This window comes from Vitis riparia, chromosome 11 (genome assembly GCF_004353265.1).
Source record: "Vitis riparia cultivar Riparia Gloire de Montpellier isolate 1030 chromosome 11, EGFV_Vit.rip_1.0, whole genome shotgun sequence".
Lineage (NCBI taxonomy): Eukaryota > Viridiplantae > Streptophyta > Magnoliopsida > Vitales > Vitaceae > Vitis > Vitis riparia.
Window position 1 is genome coordinate 3,347,630 of NC_048441.1, and position 7,937 is coordinate 3,355,566.

The following is a 7,937-nucleotide window of genomic DNA, read 5'->3' on the forward strand; positions in this document are numbered from 1 at the left end:
TGATCGCGCACGACCTATACAGAAGTAGGTTTCGGGTCCGACTACTTCGGTAATTACAACTACCATTTTCCTTTGAATTTTCTTCTGACGTGCATTTCAGTTCTTTCTGGATTCACATTACTAGAATTGTCCTCCCAAAATAGCTATGCTGCTGCGTTTGGAAAATGTCTCCCATAAGGTGTCAAATTCAGATTTACAAAATCAAAACCAAACTCATGATGAGTAGTTGGGATTTTGGTGTTATCAAAGAATTGAAAAGGAATTTTAGTGGGTCCCTTGAAGTACCCCTATCCTAGACAACAAAGAGGATGATGGTTCCACTAAGAAAATGTCAAGTATATGCAACCAAAAGGGAACTGGAAATAGGGAGCACATGTCATTTGAAAAGCCATAGAGACTACCATCCATTTTGTGGAGATGACAACACATATACTCAGACAAATAGTGAAGGTAAATTTATCACAGAAGACACTTTCCTCCTTCATCAAAGTGTCCCAATTGGGCAATTTGTAGAAAGAATGATCAACAAAGTGGCATTATCAAGAAACAACTCCTTCCTGCTTAGCATATCATGAAAAAAAATTAATGCTTCCATAAGATGCCCATTTTGAACATATCCAGCCATCATTGCATTGCAAGAAATCACATCCCTCTCTGGCATTTTATCAAACAAACCCTTGACGATATCAATTTCACTTAATTTTGCATACCCATCTACCATATTGACCCAAATGACCATATCTCTTTTTGGCATCCGATTAAACAAGTGGTGAGCATTTTCCATTTTCCCACACTTGACACACCCATCAATCATCGAATTAAAAGATACCGAGTCTCTCTTCATCATTCTTTTCAAATAGTTGGCGGGCAATTCCAAGACATCCACATCACAAATACAAACACATCAAACAATTCTACAAAAACACATCCGACCCAATTTCCATCTTCCCTAACAACCTATGAATTTGCATTCATTCCTTAATCAAGCCCAAGTGCGAACACGCCTTAAGAACAAGTGAAAACGAGAACTTATCTACACAAACCCCATTTTCAAGCATTAGATTAAATATAACAAAAGCCTCTCTTGGGTTTTCCCAATGTGAGAAAGATTTGATTATCGCGTTCCAAAGAAAAGGGTTGTCTTGCTTTTGATGTTTTTGGTTGAAATGCCGTGACATGAAGAGGTAGCGAGCAAATTCAACAAGGGGCTTGTGGGAAGAAGATGAGAAATTTAGAATGATCTTGGTGGTTAAAGAAGGGTTGTTGATGAACCCAATCATGATCAAATGAGAATGAATTTGATTCACATCGTGAAGTGTATTGGATTTTGGGAGAAGAATGAGAGTCGGGTGTGTTGAGTTCCATGGTTGTGAAGTGGAGGTTAGTGATTGAGATGGGAGAATGAAGAAAGATGGCCATGCATGGTGGTTATGGCTATGAGATATGCGGCAGTGGCAATCATGGTGATGAAGGGTGGTGTCATGAATGGTTGGTGGAGGTTATGGAGGTGGCCATGGTGGTGCAACAGGGTGGTGGAGACTATTGGTGGACAATGGTGTTGTGTTCGGGAGGCCCAAAAACGCACAATCCCTTTAGAATCTCTTGAATACACATTCCTGGATTGCCTTCACTACGAGCTACGCACATGATGGAACCAATGCTTGATCGAGATGACTAAACTTATCACCAGACGTTACAGTTGTCACTAGATCGATGGGCCAAGTCTGTCTGTTTATTGTATTGAACCATTGATTATAGATGCTGGTGAAGATGTTCTAACTCATAAGCATGACTGCTTGTCATGGCTGGACCAGCAACCGTGTAGGAGTGTTGTGTTCCTGTGTTTTGGGAGTTGTGGATTGTTCTCTAAGGAGTAGGTGAAGGAGATAACTAATGGGTTGGAGAGAAACGGGAAGAGATTTCTATGAGTTGTGAAGAGTCCACCAGCGGATGAAAAAAAAGGAAGGAAATCAGAGAAGAAATTGTGGTGTGAGACTATTTCAATTTGGATGATATCATGCTAGAGGGCTTTTTGGATAGAACCAAGGATAGGGAAATGGTGGTAAAGTTGTGGGTGCCACGAGTGGCAGTGCTCAGACACTAATATCAAACACAAACCCATGCATCAACCATTTACCAAAATGACCAAAGTGAAACCAGAAAACAGGGTATACATATACGTAAAGATATTTAATAATATAGGCAAACAACCCTAGATGTCCACAATAATTAATAGAATAACATAGAGATTTGCAGAAAAATGATGTCGAACCATAAAAAAATGAAACGATATAAGTTTTCTGTGACCGTACCAGGAAAGATCTTTTCTCCAAAAGTATTGATTCTTCCAGTCCATCGTGTCCCCTCTCAAGCTTCCTAAAAGGGCCAATGATCGCCTTCTTTTTTCTCTCTATTTTTTTTTCTTGTTTTTCCTTCTTTTCCAATAGTGTTTTAATTTTTAATTTTTTTTTATTTTATAGCAATTAGCAGCCATTCCCTTTGAGGAGTCGTCCTCTCTCCGAATTCCCTTTCTCATCCACCAAAAAATCTCTTTTTAATTAAAAAAAAAAAACAATCCATGCATAACACGTAAGGAGTCCCATATTTTCCAAAGACTTTTTCATCCCTATTTTAACTCTCCGGAAGAGTTCATTTCCTTTTCAAAGTCTTACCAATTTCAAAATTATTTTTCCTCCGTTGGTAGATTTCCTATAAAAAAAAATCAAATTAAATAAATGAATACAAAATAAATAAATAAATAGATAAATAAAGTAGAGAATGATAAAATAATAATAATAATAAATAAATGAATAAATATTAAGATAATAAACAAATAAATAAAAATAAAAATAAATAATTAAATGAATAAAAGTGATTAATAACAATAAAAATAAATTAATAGTGGTACTTGATCGCTCAGATTTTTGTCGTTTATTGGATCAAAACAAAATTTATAACCTAATTCACTATTCTATAGCAATTTGTACCCGATCAAAAAGTGGTTTTAGTACAAACTACTGTAGTATAGTGGTTTTTAGGTATCGTCCACAAGGATGGATTATTCTTGGTAATTAAGGCTTGAATGAGATGATAAGAAATGATTGTGATCAAGTGAAATTGACTTTAAATTGCATGATAAACTTCCAAAATAACAATGTATTTAAATTGAGAGGAAAATGAAGTGTAAAAGAGAAGAAAATTAATAAGATGTGAGATTCTCGGAGTTAGGATTTTCTAGAAAGCAATTTCCATGGTGAATAGATGTTGAGATCTAATTTTCATCAAGTTAGATTGAAAACCTAAATTCTCATCTAAACCGATTTTTGATTTAGCTTTAGGTCTAGATCTAATTTCTCTTCAAATTAGATAATCTAATCCAAGAGATCAATTCAAATTATATATTCAATTCATCTTAAATTATCTTCCAATAATTCACACAATGCAACTATTCAATCTCATCAAATTTAGCATTAAGAATTTGATGAATCTACCTAGCTTGCATTGTAGTAATCATCCAAGATAATTTGAAGAGAAAAATCCCTAAATTTCAATTAATCAATCAATTGGATCAAATTACCTTTGCAAATCAAGCTCAATTCTCTAATTCACCATAGATTTTGCCTTTAGATCTTCCTTCCTTCGAGAAAAACGAGATTTAGCCACTCATGCTTGGAGATTTGATCTCACAAGAAATGTTTGGCTACCGAGAAAATGAGAGAAAATGAAGGAAAGTAGAGAATTATATAGAGAAAAGAAATCTAAAAAGTTCTACAATTAGAAAATGTATCAAAAGTTAAAGTTCTTAAATGAGTCCATCTCGTTTCTATTTATAGGCCAAGGTAAAAAGGACACTTGGCAACTTTTTAGAGGTCTTCCGGATGCTTCTTCATCAAGGAATTTGGAGAAAATGCATTTTCGCACAAGCCCCTAGCAATCTCGCATGATGGTGCGAAGTGGAAAATCCAACAGCTTCAATTTCGTTCTTCTGGAGCGTTTCGCATGACTGTGCGAAAATTTCGCATGGTCATGCGAAATCACTTTCTCACATTTTCCTTATGTGCTGCAGCCACCTCCTTTCTGTTTCATTTCGCATGACTGTGCGAAAATTTCGCATGGTCATGCGAAATCGAAAATCATGCTATTCCGGCTCCTCTTTACAATTTCTCTCATTTCTTTATGTTTAATCCATCTCCACCACCTTCAATTAAGCTCCAAAGCTTGGTCCAAGTGCATTTCATTTCTTCTTTCATTATGCATTTGGATCATCATCAACTTTATTTGTTTTCTTCAATTTGATTCATCTCTTTTGTCACAAATTTATCAAAAACATACCTTGAAATGACTCCAAAACTCCATAAAACTTGTTAGTAACTCTTGCAAGGGCAACAACATGTTAATTGAGTGTTTTAGGCATAATTACTACTCAAAAGACGTGAAACTCATGAGAATTATTATCTAAAATATGCTCTTTTTGAGTAGTAATCAGTACTCATAGGTAATCTAAAGTGCTTAGCAAACTCTAGGCCAAACTTCTTCATTAACTCCTTACCATATTTGGATTGAGATAAAAAGATGACATTTTTTTAGTTGCCTAATATACAACCTTAAGAAAAAAATTAAGTTCACCTACCATGCTCATTTCAAATTCCATTTTCATCTTTTTAGCAAAATTAAAGGCAAGATCGCTCAAGGTGGGCTCTAAAAATGATATTATTAACATAAATTTATGCCACTAAAGGTCTAGTCTTATTCTTATGAATGACTAGAGGTTTATCAACCCCCTCTTGCTCAAATCCTTTTTCTAAAAGATAAGTTATGAACCTCTCATACCAAGATCTAAGAGCTTGATTAAGTCCATATAGAGCCTTTTTTAACCTATAAACATGATTAGGGAGTTTTGTATCCTTAAAGCCCTTAGGTTGCTCTACATACACTTTTTCACTACGAATCCCATTCAAGAAAGCGCTATTAACATCCATTTAGAATAGCTTCATCCTTAATGAGCATGCTATAACTAGGAGGATTCTAATAGATTCTAACCTAGCTACAGGGGCAAAGGTTTCTTCCAAATGATTTTCTTTTATTTAAGAGTAACCTTGAGCTACAAGTTCAGTTTTATTCCTCACAATGATCCCATTTTCATTTTGTTTATTGTTGAAAATCTACTTAGTACCTATCACATGTTTATCCTTAAGCCTAGAGACTAAATACCGCATATCATTCCTAACAAACTAATTCAACTCTTCCTATAGTGTGGTAGTCCAAGATTCATTTCCTAGAGTTTCCTCTAGATTTTTTGGCTTTAATTGGGAGGTATAGCAAACGAAGCCCATCTCATTTTTTCTTGATTGTCTCCTTGTTACCACGAAGTCATTCATATTTCCTATTACATTTGAGATAAGGTGAATTTTTGGTACTATGGATTTATTCCTAGTAATCACTTCACTTGGCTTTGCAACTTCAAATGACTTTTTATCTCTGTTGGGGTTAACCACCTTTTAAGGGGTATCCATAATCTCATCCATTGTCTTAAGGATATCATTATGGTAAATCATAGGAGTTAACATCTTCCAAGGTATACCCATATCATCAATGACCACATTACAAGATTCTTGGATAACCTTGGTATTCTGGTTTTATACCTTATTGGCTTTACTCTTAGTGGAATAACCTAGGAAAATGGCTAAATAAGATTTGGGATATAATTTACCTAGACTTTCCTCATCCTTGAGAAATATAACGTTCACTGCCGAAGATTCTAAAATATTTTAGATTAGGTTTCTTTCTTGACAACTCATAAGAAGTTTTCATCCCTAGCCTAAGAAAAACTATATTGGCAGTGTAACAAGCAATATTAATGGTTTCGGCTTGAAAATAAATAGGAGTCTCATGCATATGAAGCATTACTTAGGCCATTTCTTGAAGAAAATGGTTCTTCCATTTCAATCATTCTATTTTTTTTGGGAGTTTTAGGGGCTAAAATTGACGTTTAATCCTGATTGATTCACAAATTTCAACATTATCAAACTTTCTCCCCCCTATCACTCCTAATCATCACAATGGGATGCCATTTCTCTACTTGAATTCTAGTGCAAAAAGTCTTCAATTGCTCAATAATGCCATATTTTTCTCTCAAAAAGGATACAAAAGAATACCTAGAGAAATGATTCACTATCACTAGAACATATTTCTTCCTACCTTTGCTTTTAGTGCACATGAGTCCTATAGGGTTTATATGGAGAAGATCTAATAGCCTAGATTTGTTATCTCCCTAATTCTTTTTGTGTGCCCATTTGACTTTCTTACTCTTCATGCACTCACCACAAATAGACTTAGGTTGTCCACTTAACTTAGGGATACCTTTTACTAAGTCTTTATTAGCTATGTGAATAAGATCCCTATAAATAATACGGCGTAACCTCCTATGCCATAACTTGGTGACATCAAACTTGGTCTTACTACATACTAGAGAGGTTTTAAAACTAGGATTGATTACATAACAATTATCCATAGTGCTATGCTTGTGATTATTACTCAAAAAGTGCTATTTTGTAGCTTGTAATTAACTCTTTTAAACACTCTTGAGTAGTAATTATTACCTTTTAACTCAATTGACATGTTAAGGACCCTTGCAATCGTTTCTAATCAAATTGTGTTAAGTTTTGGTGTTTTTGATAGCTTTTAGCTACACCAAAGCAATCCAATAATGAGGGAGAGCTGTATATAGTTCATGGCAAAGCTTTTGGAAGCTCAAATTCTTGAAGAACCAAGCTTTGGAGCTCCATACCCTTTGCCAAAGTCGTTCAAAGTATGCAAGGAAAGAACAACGGAGAGAGGAAAAACAAAGTGAAGAAAACAGAGGACAGCAGCTGCAGTCTTCTTTCACACTTTTGGAGCACTTCCCAAAGTCCATTTTCTACATGCTATATACCATTTCAAAGCTCAGGAAGTCAATAATCCAACTCTTCAAACGGTGTATGAATTGGAGCTGAAATGAGGAAGATGTGGCCTTCGCAAGACAACTGCATCCAACTGAAGGACAAATTCGCATCTTGCGAATTTGGAACTCCAACGTGCGAAATTAAAGCATACCTTGCGAAATGGAAATGAAATACAACCGCACAGTCACAGAGAAGCCCAACTTGCCAAAGTGATTTTGCAACTTGCGAACTTGGAGCTCAACGTGCGAAAATGGATTCCAAGTTGCGAAATCAACTTGCGAGATTTTCGCAAGTCACCATGCAACGTGCGAAATCTACATGCGAACTGGGATATTTGTGCACCGACTCTTTTAGATCTTTTCTTCAGATATTTTTGTATAAATTTTCATTTTTCTCCTTGTAATCCACCAACCATAAGATTTCTTAGCTAGGAAGGTTGGAAAAACTTCTCTATATCTATTCCCTTGCATCTATTGTAAAAGATATAGATATCATATATGTAATCGACGAACAGAGCACTTGCTCTGTTTTTTCTATATATTTTTGTTTTCTCATTATTTTTCTTTCTAGCCAATCAAACTCTGAAGATTTTTCCTCAGACGATGAGAGGCTAGGCTCTTCATCTCTTGGAGTGAAGAAAGCAGGGTAAGTTTCCGAATGAAAAATTGGAAGTTTTGTTGTTTTAGTTTTTAATGAAGAGAAAGTGTGACCCGTTAATGGTTTTTATTTTTTTAGTTAACTTAAAACGCCTTCAATTCACCTGAGCCAACACTTGGTAAGGCAAGTGATCTCCGTCCATGGAGATTCACTAGTTTATCTCTTGCGAGCTTTTGGGAGGTGGTTTGAAGGTAGGATTTTCTAGAATAGCCAACACTTGGTAAGCTTTTGGACTCCAAGGAGACATCCATTAGTTATCTCTTGCGAGCTTGAGAAGGGAAGTCCAAGGTTAAAGATCACCTTGAATGACAAGTGCTAGGTGAGAGGTATGAGCCATTG